A 15,599-nucleotide genomic window follows, 5' to 3' on the forward strand; every position below is an offset into this window, starting at 1 on the left:
ATTTGATCTTATAAGCTATTTAGCCATGCTATAAAATCCAGTTTTCTGGTACTGAAAAATGACCAAAGTGATGGGGCCATAGATCAGCTTAAGGGCTATTTTCCTGCTGAGTAAACCATTAAAGAAATCTAGCAATGGACCTAAACTCTCCGAATGTCTACCATTCCGTTTGCAATCTATTACTACACCTGGGGAAGTGCACCCACAGAAGAGGAAAAACAATCATCAAGACAAGTAAGTGCTAAAGCGCATTCTCAGGGCATAATTTAAATCCTTATTGAATAGTTTAAAATCTAGAAAAAGGCAAAAACATACACCAGAAAAGAGGACCAGACGTCAAATTCTATAGATTTCACTGTGGGTAAAATCTGACTTCCACTTCTTGACACTCAGAGTTTTTCCTTACATATGTAGAAGGTTTTTCATTGTCCTTGCATGTCTCGTGGTGTCTCCCGCTCCACTCCCTGATGCCAGATTGAGACACATACAAATCTACTTGTTAAATTTTTTGTACATTTTGTTCTTATACTGGAACAAAAAGCAGGAGCAGTCTACCTGTGTTATTACCTATCTTATGCCATTTTTCTTTCTAATTAGTCAGTTGTTCCCAAATATTTTACAATCGGAGTATTTTGACTTTTAAGAAATTCGAATGACATTTAAACATTTAGGTAAAACTTTTTATGATGCCCTCACCAAATGATTTTAGACACCCTTGTGTGCAGATGGATTCCATTCTTCGGGTAACCTAAATCTCTGCTATCCTAAATTCACAGATTTGAAGTCACGAAGTAATATACTGCACTCGGAGCACTGTTTGTTGGAAATGGCGCACTGCAAATTATGCCAGCCTTTACTGTGCTTTAGCATGCAAAGAAACTCCTCTCTTGCTTACTTTCATGTTGATGTTGTGTTTGTGGTATTTGTCAGTCCTGCTCTCCTTGTCTTCTTTTCAATGTTCCAGGGCCTCTTGCAAACCACAGCAGTGGTCCGAAACCACTGGGCTCGCTTCCAATTCTCTCACTCCAGTGCACTTCACCATTTCCTCTTTGTCTGAGAACACCTGCTACCTGTCCATACCTTACGTTCATTGCCATTCATTCCTCACACCTTGGATGACCTGCACATCTGTGCTCAATACAGTTCATAATTTCCATCCCCTCAGACTTGCCGCTCGCATCCGCTTGCAAACTCAACTTTTCTTCACCATGTTTGCAGCACCACAGTTCTGCCATGACAAAGGATCAGTAATTGTTCACCACGGCAGCATCTCACAACGACAGCTTGGCCCATCTCAACATTTCTCTCACGCTTTTGCCAGCTGCACCCCACGGGCATTAGAACTTCATTACTACTGTGTTAATTGGTGGTTGCAGGGTTAGTCTACTGCCCATCATGATTCCTAAGTTGTGGACCACTTTAGAAGTTTCGGTCCACGTTCCACCTCAGTAGGTCAAGTCATTTATGCCTGGGGAGTGGCATTGGTGGGTGAAATAATGATCTACATCTTGTTCGGGTTCAGCTTAAAGTTGTGTTTCATCAACCAAGACAGTTGGTGAGAGCCAAGTCTCTGTTTTTGCAAGTTGTCATTCTGAAAATGATTTGGGAGTCATCTGCTTAGTTGTAGCAGACTGGGCTATGTATAGCTTGAAAAGCAGGGGCAGCAAGCTCAGTCCTTGTGGTATGCAACAGGTGGTATTGCTCAAGTTTGATCAGCAGCGGGGTAGCCAGGTTGTTTCTGTTTCTTCAATGATGAATGCTCCCATTGATTGTTGCATAGTCTCTTGATTAGAGAGGCATGGTTTACTGTGTTGAATACTGCTGGAATGTCCAGTAATGCTCTTCTCATTGGTATGAGTACTATTAGAGCCTGGGCCAGGGTTCTGTTTAGACTCTGTGTTCCTGGATGTATGTGTGATGACTGCAGCTGACATCAGTCGAAGGTCAAAAAAGGAAGGCCTGGAAAGGACTGACAATAATAAAAACCCATATATCTTCTGAACCTTTAATTCTTGATGATATCCTGAAATAATTCAGGGCAAAGCATTTCCGTACCGTACGTGGGAGGCAGGCCTTTGTGAATCTCAGAAAACCCATGCAGAGGACAGGCAAGGTAACAAGGTCTAGAAAGTGTCCGACAATCATTCTGCCTTGGCGCACCAAAAAAGATGTTGGAGAGGATCATGTGGAGTTTCCTGGAGGGAAGGGGGTTTGTCAAGAGTTTTGGGAGTGGGTGCTTTCCAGTTATAGGATGCCAAAGTTGAGGGTTACCATGAATGGTAGAATCTCAATCCATTCCAGCTCACAAAATATACCAAGATATACTGAAAGCCGTACCATACAGTTTGAGATTAACACATAATTCAATATCAGTGGGAGGGTCCAAGTCAGTATTGCAGTATCATGCAAAGACATAGTTGCCAACACGATCCATTGCAATCAGTAGGTGCTTATCCAGTCCTGTTTTTTCCTTTGAATTCTGGAACTTGCAGTTCTGCTTTTCCCATTATAAAACTCGGACTACAATTCTGAGAACACAAAGACAAAAAACAGGACTGGATGAATATCAACAGATTGGAGTGGATCATGTTGGTAACTATGCAAAGACATCACCACAAGGTCAGTCAGCCCTGAGACAAATGATCACACAGGCCAATTACGCACAACATATGGCCTGGCCTCATGCAGAAAATAACAGGCGAGCACTTGCAGAGGGATTTGAACACATGCATGTTCCCCTTTCATGCTGCACTGTAATCATCGCCTTATTTTGTAAATTTACATTTTGGGTCAGACAATCCGTTTTAAAAACAATTGTGCACATTGCAATCGGACATTTTTTTTAAATGTTAGGCTATTTTAGATAATAACAGTTTATATTGAAAAAACACTAGCAATGAGGTTAAACTCTGCCTACTAGGCTGGTGCCCCTTTTCAAAGTCCCTTTCCATTGCTCTGTACTACCAATACTCTGATTATTAAGCTCCTCCAAGCATATAAGATTGAACACAGCACTGCATGACAGTATCAGGGTAATTCATAGAATCCAGCGCACAAGTAGCGCACGCGGCTGGCGCACAGCGTGCGCCTGCGATAGTCTGCGCCAGGCACGTGCGCTAAAACAGATTTCCGCGCACAGCGTATTCATGGATTTCAAGCTCCCAAAACAGCCGTGGCGCAGAGAATCGCAGCGAGCCTGCAGCAGCGCCAGTAACGCCCCCAAGAACGCCCTCGCGCACGGAAAAGCCATCAAAAGCGCTAAATCATCGCTAAGGGCTGCGCTAACCCCGGACCACTTCACAGGGCAGGCAAACAAGGAAAGCAAAGCGGGCAATCTCCAAATCAGGAGTACGCGGGAAGTACTACACGCGACTAGGCAGGGAACGTGAATCACAGGGGTACGCGGGAATCATCACACGCGAACAGCCAGGGTGCGTGTATTACAGGGGTAGCGGGAAGTTCAACACGCGATTGGCCAGGGAACGTGAATTACAGGGGGACGCGTGAAGTAGAACACGCGATAGGCCAGGGAACGTGTATTACAGGGGTACGCGGGAATCATCACACGCGAACAGCCAGGGTGCGTGTATTACAGGGGTAGCGGGAAGTTCAACACGCGATGGGCCAGGGAACGTGTATTACAGGGGGACGCGTGAAGTAGAACACGCGATAGGCCAGGGAACGTGCATCACAGGGGTACGCGGGAATTATCACACGCGAACAGCCAGGGTGCGTGTATTACAGGGGTAGCGGGAAGTTCAACACGCGATGGGCCAGGGAACGTGTATTACAGGGGGACGCGTGAAGTAGAACACGCGATAGGCCAGGGAACGTGTATTACAGGGGTACGCGGGAATCATCACACGCGAACAGGCAGGGTGCGTGTATTACAGGGGTAGCGGGAAGTTCAACACGCGATTGGCCAGGGTACGTGTATCACAGGGGTGCGTGGGAATTATCACATGCGAATAGGCTGGGTGGGCCCCCACAGGTGTACCCTGTACACCCTCCCCGGCCCCTGCAGGCAGCCCACAAAACAGTGGACTACCCTGCACACCTGATCATGTCCCCCTGCACCCCCATCCACCAGGGGCACCCTCCACCAGGCCCCCACCCATGTCTCCCACCACCCCCACCCCCCAGCAGTGCAGGGGCACCTGCCATCAGGCCCCCATCCATGTCTCCCACCACCCCCAACCCCCATCCACCAGGGGCACCCTCCACCAGGCCCCCACCCATGTCTCCCACCACCCCCACCCACCAGCACTGTGGGGCACGTGGCCAGCAGGCAGTCAGGCAGCAGCCGATGGCAGGTGGGAGCGTGCTCAGGCTTCTTGGGGACTTAAATTTGGCCTCCTGGCCAGGAGCGTGGTCTTTCGTGTTAGAACGCGTGGACAGCCTGATAGGGAGTGATTTTGCACCTGAAAACCCCACACTCATCGCGCGAAAACCCGTCACCAGCATATGTGCGTCAATAGTTACCTGCACGTGCAGTGTCAAAGCGTGTGATTGGTGAAAAGTGAGCGACACGCAGGAGTGTCGAAGCGCGTGATTGGTGAAAAAGGATCCACATGCAGGAGTGACAAAGCGTGTGATTGGTGAAAAGTGAGCTACACGCAGGAGTGTCGAAGCGCGTGATTGGCGAAAAAGGATCCACATGCAGGAGTGACAAAGCGTGTGATTGGTGAAAAGAGAGCTACACGCAGGAGTGCCAAAGCGTGTGATTGGTGAAAATGGGCCAAGCACGTACACGCCGTAAGTGACGATGTACGTGTGGGCCTGTATAAAAGGTAGTGTTGAACACAATTTCCTTGTACGTGCTTTTCGTGGAGAGCGAGTGGGTGAATTCGGTACTTCTTGTCGTTTCACACGCGATTTACTTCACGGCGTTTCCAGTTCGTACTCCCTGTTACCTCTGACAGCTCTTTTCTCTTTTTCCTCTTGTACTGGTTTTCCTGGGCCTGTTCCCTCAAACAGTGTCCCCTTCTACAGTTGTCCTGTCTCCTCAGACAGCGTACACCTCTTCTTTTGGCGGGGGTGTTGCCAACCAAAAGTGCTATTTTTTCACGCACTTTTACCTGGCAGACGGTGAGTCACGCACGTATCTAACATCTGTGCTTGCCCCGTGTGTAGCCTACCCCTTCAGAGGTCAATCTAGGCCGCGTGTGACACGCATACGTTCATTGTGTTACTGGATGCCACAGCGTAGTGCAGGGTTTTCCATCAGCACACGTGGTCTAGGAGGGGTATTGTGCACGTTCCTTAACTTTTTTGGGGTGCCTGTGCGTTGCGTGACCCGTCATCTTTCCCCAGGGGTGTCATATAGCCTTGCCACTGCACTAGGGTACGAATACCATCTGGTACCCAACCCCTTTGACACCCAATTGCCCAGGACAATTGTGCACACCCACTCCCATACGCACAATACCATCAGTGCCATGGTTGGGAGGCGTGCAAGCCGTAAGGGTGGCAAAGGTGGCCGAGCCACACGTGGTGGCCGTGGAGGATCCAACAGGGGACGTGGTAGTGACTTGCAGGGCGCCCCTGTTCCCCCCAGTCTGGAGGAACAGTCAGGGACACCCATGCCCCCCCCCCCCTCCCCCAGTTGAGAGTCATGTGGCTGATACCAACCCTGATCAGCCCATGTCGGACCAGGCCATTGTGGCACCAGACCTGTCCGAGGGTGATTCCATCGCTGACATCCAGGTCAGCAGGTCCACTGCACGTGCACCGGTGCACATTGGTGTCATCAGGGCACGCGCATCTATGCCAGATAGGTCATCTGCTGGCCCCCGTAGCCAGGGTGTGGCTCAATCCACCCCACCTCTCATACACCCTGCCAAGACTGTGTCGGTCCTAGTTCATGCACCTCAGATCAGGCCTGACCCCATCCCACTACCCCCAATGCCTGCACCTACTCCCATGCTGAGTGGGCAATCACACACACCCAGTACAGAGTCCACCACGGCTCCTGCCCCTAGTGTCCACAGCGGCGTAGGACACTCTGGATCCCCACCCCCTTCCAAGCGCAAGAGGAAGAGTGCACGTCCGGCACAGGCTGATGCCCCAGACACGGCTGCACAGTCCGGCCCATCAAGGAAGCCAAGCTTCACAGACGCCGAACTTAATGCACTTGTTCAGTATGTGTCAGATCATGATAGGGAAATGGTCATCGTTGCAGGGTCCAAGACCACACATGCCAGACGCCAGGCACACTGGCAGACCATTGCTGACAGAATAAGTGCCCTTGGAGTAGTGAGGCGCACAGCTAGTGATTGCCAGAAGCGCTGGAATGACCTTAAGCGCAGGGCAAAGGATAAGCTGGCCTCAAGTCATGCCGCAACCTTGGTGACTGGAGGTGGGTCCCCAGCACAGGAAATAGAACTCACACCACACGAGTCCGTAGCTGGATCCTACGTCACCGAGGGACAACTCCAAGGTGTGGGAGACCTCCCTGATTACGAGGCATCATCCGGTGAGTGCACATGCATGTGTGTATTATCCATGTGCATGGTGTGTGTGTGAAGCATTCATGTTGGGTGCCTGTCAAGGGGGTGTGTGGCAGAGTTGATAGTGGCACCCATGTGCCTCATCCAGTATGTTCAGTGCAACACCATCTGGCCACAGCACTATCCCTACCGGCAACAGTGCACATATGGGCCAACACCATGGAAGTTGCCCTTGATTAGTAATTTTGTCACTACATTGTTGCTCATACTCCCCTGTCTATTCATCTGATGTCTTACATACCATTCCTCTCCTTTCCCCCAGCCATTCAAGTTTCATCTTCACATGCCTGACATGCAATGATACCACATGCTAATGCGTCCTCTGTATATAAATGCCTACCAACATGCAGTCATACTGTGGATGTAGCCTTGACATCCACCTCCTTCCTGGGTCCTTTGGTACCGTCTGGTTTCGAGCCCCATTCCCTCACACTCCATGCTGCTCTTCATGGTCTATCTTCCATGACTTCTACAGTTCAGACCATCGTGCCCTACGCACGACACCTGCTTACCAAAAGTCAAATGAGGGCAGCCTGCCCTCCAATGCGACCCACCCTATTGCTGACCAGTGCATCTGAGCCTACTCTAAGCTAACTCTCACTGACATCTGCTCATACATGCCTTTGCCTGTCCCATAGACCCTTCACATGGTCCCTGTCCTCTCTCTTTGCTCCTCTTCCACCATCATAGGTGGGACCCGTTGGGGTGTACTCCTGGCCTCCTTCCAATCCTCAGATACCACTATTGATGTGCATGGTAATGGGAGCGTCTCAGTCCAAGGCCCTTAGGCCAACCTCAATCTCCTTGAGAAATGCTACCCACATCTCATCAACTTCCTTACCTCTCCTGCTGTCCCCCCTCCTCTCTCCTCATCAATCCTGCACTGCCTCCCTGCACCCTCCCATGAACCTTCTCCGCCTCCCACTCCAACTCCTACACATGCGGCACCTCTGATCTCTAGCACTCCCCGTAAGTCCTACAAGGCTGTCAACCTCCTCCACAATTACACTCCTTTCACTGCGGCTGCATCAGGCATTCCTCCGATAACTGTCACTTACATGAGGTTATGCACCTTGACATCCTTGGTCTCATGGAAACATGTCTGACGGCCAGCTCTGTCTGCATCCTTGACCCTCTCCTTGGCCCGCCACTACTGTGCAGGGGGGGTGTGCCCTTGGCTTCCCTGAGGGTATTCCTGCCACTGTCACACCTACTTAGACCTACTCCACTCTGGAATGGCTTGTGTGAGGTTTCTGTCCACCACACCTTGACATTCTCAAACAGTGCGTACTGTGTCTGGGAAAACTGGTCAAATGTACTACTTCCTTTCTGAGTGTCCTCACCTCTCCTCCTCACTCATGTCCCCAGACACAGAATTCCTCATCCTTGGTGCGGTACGCATCCACCTGCATGCCTGTTGACGCCCCCACGTGACCTTTCTGTGACCTCAGCAACTCCCTCTCACCCTCTAGACTCCCGTCTGTCCCTACTCATTCTGCAGGGCACACTCTTGATGCTCTGATCTCATCTGACTTTCCCCTCTCCGTCCATCTCTGCACTCCTCTCTCCTGGAGTGATCACATTCTCCTCTCCTCCCAGCTCACCCTCAACACCCCACAGGCAAAGCCACCCTCACCACTGTCACACACCTTCTTGGTATTCCGACCCATGAAGTGTGTGTCAGTCGAGGCTCATGCTGCCAAAATCTCCCCCCCATCCAGCTCCCCCTTAGGCTCACTCCCATCCTGACAGGGCCCACTCCATGCTCCACTCCATGTCAGGTACACTGGATGTCTTTGCCACGGTCATGACCACCTGTCAGAAGCCCCATGCCAATGCAGAGTCCTGGCATGACTCGGATCTTGTGAACCCAAACCACAGGTGCCGGGTGGCAGAGAGGGAATGTCCTGCATCATGGCCATCCTCTGGCAAACTGGCCTGCCACATGCTCCAAAGGCAATAGCGCCTCACCCTTCTCACCAAGATGAGATCCCCAATCCAAGGGCACATATCTGCGGCATGTGACAACTCTGCAGGACACATAGAAATCTGAAAGGACCTTGCCGAGCCAGAAGCAGTGTGTACCTCCCCTGTCCCCTCCGAGCCCACAGCACAGCATGATTGTCTCTGTACCCCTATAGGCCACCCCCCCAGCACTTGTCTGCGCCTAACACCATCTGCCCTTGACGTCAAGTCCTACTTACCCTGTACAGCACTTCCAGCCGCCACTCCCCCTTGCACTTCATTGTGCCACCCACCCCTGCACTTGCGTGACATGAATGACACCAGCACCAGTAGTATTGTTGACTGGCATCCCCTTCTGCCCCACCACCCCTCAGTGCTCCGCTGCACCTACAAACATTACTTGACCGGTGCTTCACGAATGCAAAATTATTCCGTTACAGGTGTTGGGGAGGTGGAATCACAATGTTTACTGCATTATGTTGATGTAGACAAGGCACTGTGCATCGTTGCCAATTTGGACTAGCAGATCCATGTACAACATGTATACTAATTGATGTGACGATGCAATGTCAGGACCAGAGTGGTTGAAATCCAAAAAAGTAGCCCTCCTCTCCCTCTTCACTTGGTGGCTATGTCACATGCCATGTGTGTGATGGCATGTGCCTTTGACATGGCAATCACCGCCCAATGTGTGATGGCAGTGCTAGGCATCAAGGTGAGCAGGCGTTGCTCTCCAATCAGTACATAGTATGCCCTGAGCCTCCCCTACAGACCCAGTGATGGTGAATGCATAGGAGGACTCCCAGTCATGTAGGACATGTGTCGTAGGACTACTGCCTATGTTGGTCATCAGCCCTTGTTGCATGCCATGGTGCTAATGCCTGTTTCCATTTTTCTCTTTCATGTCTTTGCAGGGGACGAAGCACTTGTTGATGCTGGGGATGTGGTGGTGGAGCCGTCCCAGGAGGGCAACCCGGGCCGACCTACCACAAGTGAGGGACGTGGTGTGTTTGTGGGTGAAAACCCACAAGTGCTGCAGGCCGTGCTGTCGAGGGGTGTCTCTGGGGGTTCCTCCCCCGAGCAGTATTCAGGTGTAGACTCGGAGGATGACACCTATGTGCAGTCGCAGGTGAGTGTTCTTGGGAGAGAATCTCCTCTGTCCGACCCACCTGCAGCCAGGCCATTGGCCTCAATGGGGATGTCAGTGTCGGCAGATCAGCCTCCGGTGGTTACGGATGCAGGGCCACACCACCCAATCTCTGATCCTGTTCCTGGGGCTGCAGATCAGAGAGGGAATGCAGTCCTGCAGCCTGAGGCCTTGCCGGCACAGCAAGGCGCAGTCCGCCTTGCCCCAGGCAGGTGTGGTGCCCGTCAACGTGGTGGCCGTATGCCACCTGGCAATACCGTATGGGAGCAATCCATCTACGGTATGGCCACCCAACAGGCAGCATCATCCGAGATGATTGCACAGGCCATGGATAGGGTGGCCACTTCCATTGTCCCCCCAGAAAGGCTGATGGAGCGACTGGAGCAGGCTACAGAGTCCATCTGCCAGGCACACAGGGAGGATATGTTGGCGTCCAACATGGACAGGCGGGCGGCACTGGCGACTCTGCGGGAATCACTTTCCATGGAGTCCCAGCGCCACAGGGAAGCCCTGAGGGAAGAACTCCGTCACCTCAGGTCGACCCTGTTAGAGCTTGAGGCTTCATCCCATAGAAGGACAGAGGAGCAGCTGGAGCGTCTGACACGGACGCTCTCGGCCGAGATGCAGGCAACTCGTGCGGAGGTCAGGTCATCCCGGGAGTTACTGCATGGGGACCTCCGCATGATTATAACCCAGAACCAGAACTACCAGACCCGCCTGCTTGCAGCCATGGAGGAGCAAACTCGTGCTTTGCGTGGGCTGCCTCCCATTGTCACACCATCTTCTGAGGCAGCTCCCCCACCTCCAGAGTCAGCTGCAGGGTCTGGGCAGAGCCATAGCGACTCATCTCCCACAACAGAGTAGCCGTGTGGGCCACGAGCCTATGGGGTGTTTTCCTTTCCCATGATCCACACAGGTGGATTGTGGCGTGCATCCTGTCCTCGGACCTCATAGGTGGCCCCCCCCCCCCCCGCCGGCCCTTTCATGGCCATTTTTTCTCTTTTTCATTTTTATTTTGCAAGAGTGTTGCCTTGTGTGGGTACCTGGGCATACACTGTATTGTGGCTGGGCACATGCAGGCTTGTCCTGAGTTTGGTTTCGATGCTTGGGTAGCAGACATCCACACCCCTCCTGCTTCCGTTTCCATGGGCTTGCAAAGGGTGTGCCCAAGTGACAGCAAATTACACGGTGACATTGGACTCCCATGAGCTGTTGGCCAGTCCATAGTCAATACTGTGTAGACATTCATAGTGTTCATTGTTGTTGCACCTAACTATGCATGATGGTATGACATGTGCCTCTACTTACATATGTTGCTCATGTTTTGCAGGTATTTCACACAGATCTTCACAAGGGCATACTCTCTGGAGTCACACTACATGTCGGTAGATGTGCACTGACACTTTTGCATGGCGCCATCACTGTACATCTGGACGGTGAGGACATACCAGCTAAATCAGGTAATGAGACTACCATTGATTACATGCAATGTGTCTTGTTTGGGTGGGCTTCAGGGTGGGTTGGTGTGTAATTTGATAGAAATTACTCTTACACAGGTGTGTAGTAGTGGCTCCAGGGCGGTTAGCTGCTCAAGTGCGGCTATGTTCCATTTGGGGCACTGCTATTTGTGACACTGGTGTCATGTTGTGATGGCCAGTTTGTTTGCTGTCACATACCATGACATGGTGTCCTCAGTGGCGGGACTGTGAAGGGAGTGGGTGACATGGCAATGTTGTCATGTAGTGAATCGCCTGTGGCAATGCATTTTAGAATGATGGAGTTGTGTCTTTGCGTTGTGATGCATAGCTGGTGTATGTGTAGCTAGGGGTGCACACATATTGACACTTCCATGTTAACAATCTCAGGCTGATGTGTATCTGACAGTTCATTGTCAAGTAATTTTCAGACATTGTCAGGTAGAGTCATCATTGATTGTCAGATGGTATGTGCCAGAGCAGTGTGCACTAGCCAGCACTGTGATTCCTAGGTGAAGAAGTTGGCCACCAGTTGCGTACGGGCTGCCTCCCCCCGTGCCCTTTCCCCTCCCATGCGCAGCGGGCGTGCATGTGGTTGTGGATGTGGGGGCACCACCATGTCCACGGGCAGGCCCCGGCGTGTTGCAACGTTGTGCAGGACACATGCTGCCACTATGATCCTGCACACTATTCGGGGAGCATATAACAGCTGCCCGCCAGAACGGTCAAGGGAGCGAAAGCGTGACTTGAGCACTCCGAATGTGCGCTCCACTATGCCCCGTGTAGCAATGTGGGCTGTGTTGTACCTTACCTGGGGTGGCGTGGTGGGGTTCCGGATTGGGGTCATCATGTGGGGGCTGATAGGGTAGGCACTGTCCCCTGCGGAGGTGGTGATGGGTATCATTAGTGGTGTTGTGTCATGACCCAGTATCTGACATGCATGCATGTGGAGTGGCATTCATGCTCACCAAGCAGCCATGTATCTCCATGCTGGCCAGCCTCTAGGTCCCGGCATAGGGTAGACATTCTGTAGATGAAGCTGTCGTGGGTGGACCCTGGATAGTTGGCATATACTGATGTGATGATTCCCTTGGCATTGCATACAACTTGGACGTTGATGGAATGCCAGTGCTTGCGGTTTCTATAGATGTGCTCTGTTGCCCTGGGTGGACGTAGAGCCACATGTGTGCAGTCAATTGCACCAAGCACTTTGGGGAATTGAGCCACACCATGGAATTCCTGGATGCACGTCCGCCTTTCTGCATGAGTCCTGGGGAGATATATGTGCCTGCGGACTGAAGGCCGTGCAGTGATGATGTTCAAGACCTGGTGTAGGCAGCGTGACTGCGTGGCCTGTGACACACCACCCACTATGGCACTTGTCCGCTGAAAGGATCCAGTGGCCAAGAAGTGCAGTACATTCAGGACCTTCTGCAGGGGGCTGAGTGCTTGGGAGCACAGGGTGGGTGATGTGAGGTCATCCTCCCACTCACTGACCAGGTCCAGTATGATGTGTGCTGGAAACCTGTACCTCCCATACACCTGGTCATCAGGCATCCCGAATAGGCTGGTTCTGGGTGTGAATATTCTGGCCCTGACTCTCCTCCTCATCCTCCTTTGGTAGCCCACTGCCACTGCTGCTAGGAACGGTATGTTCATCCTGGCATCTGGCTTGTTTATTGAAAAGTGCGCAAATTAATGCCTTGCGCGTGTAGTAGGCAGCGTGTGAGCCTCTCACCCCTGGAATCGAGTTCCCACTCCAATCGCGTGTGGAAATTCCCACGCTGCAGGCATACAGGTGCGCTGACGTACTTGCCTGTGTAAGTGGCCGCGCGCCCCTGAAATACACGTACATAGGCCAATGGCGTGTAAGCGCACTTTTGGGCAATTACACGCGATGAAATACACGTACATAGGCCAATGGCGTGTACGCGCACTTTTGGGCAATTACACGCGATGAAATACACGTACATAGGCCAATGGCGTGTACGCGCACTTTTGGCCAATTACACGCGATGAAATACACGTACATAGGCCAATGGCGTGTACGCGCACTTTTGGCCAATTACACGCGATGACACTCTGACGTGCAGGATTTCCACGTGTGCTCCGTCTTCACGTGCTGAGTGGGGAACGCCCGTGCGGATCACGTCAGACGCGCTTACGCGATGAGGGACTCTGGTCCAATAGAATCGCGTATGCGTGCTGACGCACTTACGCGCTAAGGGCCTTTCCTCGGATTTCACGCTGACGTGCAGGAATTTCACGTGCCAAATCACTCCGTATCAAGCTGGCCACCCGAAAACACACGGAACACCACGCTCCTGCCCCGAAGGCCGAGTTACTGCCCCCCAAGTGCCCTGAGCAGCCTCCCACGTGCTATCTGCTGCTGCCTGCCTGCCTGCCTGCCTGCTGCCACCGTGCCCTGCCATTTGGTGCCTGCACATCAGCCATCTGCAGGGGTCCAGTTGCTGTGCCCACCCCTGCTGGAACTGAAGACTCCCAACTGGGATTACATCGCTCCACAGCCCAGCCCCAGGACCCAGTTGCCCACCCACACCTGCCTCTGGGGTTGCCATGTCGGGCACTTCTACATCTGGCACCAGTGGCAACCCCAGGCCAGAGGGGCAGAGGGGCACCAGCTTCACTGCCACCGAAGTTGGTGTCCTGGTGGAGCATGTCCTGGGGCAGTATGATGCCCTCTTTGGATCGTCCCGCGCCAGCAAGGAAGGACGGGAGAGGATCTGGGCCGACTGTGTGGTTGCCATCAACGCGGAGGGGGTGGCAACCCGCAACGTCTTGAAGATCAAGAAGCGCTGGGAGGACTTGAGGTCCAGGACCCTTGTGAAGGCCCGGCGCCTCGTGGAGGGGGGCCGGGGCCACATGAGTTCCATCCAGAAGAGGGTCCTGGAACGCGTACGCCCAGCGCTCCACGCCCAGATCCTTGAGAGGGAGACCCGTCTGGAGTTGAGCGGTAAGTGTCCAAGCATCACTGTGTGAGACAGGGCATGTTGCGGTGTGCTGGTTCTATGATACTTGCCTGTATGTGTGCCAAGTGCCATGTATGCATGTATGTGTGCTGGGACATCATGGTAATGCATGTGCGACCAGTGATGTGTGACCCACATGGTTGTTGCATGTGTAGAAATGCGGCATGGGGAGCACTATGCAGATTTGGGACATGAGAGCATGCCAGTCTCTGTACCTGGACATGGATGGGGGTGAGGATGGGTGCTGATGCCAGGTACATATATGGTAGCCATGTCTGTGTGCCTGACCTGCATGTCTGTGACTTGTGCATGCCATGGATGCATGACTCATGTGTGTGACAATGCACAGATTCAGTGACGCACCCACCTTACCCTTGTTTTGCCTGTGTTTGGTGTGATTGTGGCCAGATGGATGTGACTGAGGTGTAGTGTGTGCATGTGATATGCATGAGCCATGATGCATGTGAGTTACATTTCATTGAATGTTTCAAGAGTCAATTGGACATGCATGGAAATGTGCATGGCATGCACCATGCCTGTTACTGTGTGTGTTTTGCCTGGACTGACCCATGTGTTGTGGAGGGACATGATGGAAGTGTACTTTGACAGGGGTGCTCATCTGCTATTGCTTCCTGTCTAGGGGACCATTGTACAGTAGCCTGATGCTTGTGTTCTTTGTCTCCCTCTACGCAGCGGCTAGTGAAGAAGAGGGCGGAGACGGCGCTGTGGAGCAAGGCGGCGGGGATGCCCCCACGGCTGCAGCGGAAGGGGTGGGTGAGCCCCCACAGGGGCCTGCTGCGGCGGGAGACGGTGAGGAGCCATCCAGGTTGGTGGTTTGCACAGAGGAGGAGGAGGCCGACACTGGTGCACACATGGGCCCTGGTGGGAGCATCCCTGCTGGTGCAAGTGGTGCAGTCCAGGGCCAGGGGCAGGAGGCAGCACAGGTCACCGTGGAGGGGCCTGTGCATGTCGCTGTCCCTGACCCTGTGAGTGCACCACCATGCACCAGCAGGGATGCCCCGTCCCAGGCCCGTCCGCAGGTAGAGGGGATGTCCATGTCAACTGACTCCCCTCCACCTGCGGCCGTGGGAACCCCTGGCCGCGTGGAGCAGGTCCTGATTGGGGTCGCGATGCGCACGGCTGTGATTCGTGATGCCGTGCGTGCTTCCCGGGAGGAGCACGCACGTCATCACGAAGTGCACCGTGCCGACGTGGCCCAATTGGGATCGGCCATGTTCGGGGGGTTCCTGCATGTGTTGGCCAATCTGACGGCCCTCTCCTCCTCTGTGCAGGCTATCCACCAGTCGTTCTCCTTGCCGTCTTTCGGCCCAGATGCCACCATGGCCCCCTGTGGACCTGCCCCGATCAATGCAGCCAGCTCGGTGGGGATCCCATCCCTGCCGCAGTTGGGAGTCGGAGGTCCAGCAGGGGTGGACGACACAGCAAGTGGACCCCAGCAGATGGAAGATGTGCCGGCATCATCGGGCAGGGCACGTGCACGACGGCGTCGGTG

This window comes from Ambystoma mexicanum, chromosome 6p, assembly GCF_040938575.1.
Source record: "Ambystoma mexicanum isolate Mex_15411 chromosome 6p, UKY_AmexF1_1, whole genome shotgun sequence".
Lineage (NCBI taxonomy): Eukaryota > Metazoa > Chordata > Amphibia > Caudata > Ambystomatidae > Ambystoma > Ambystoma mexicanum.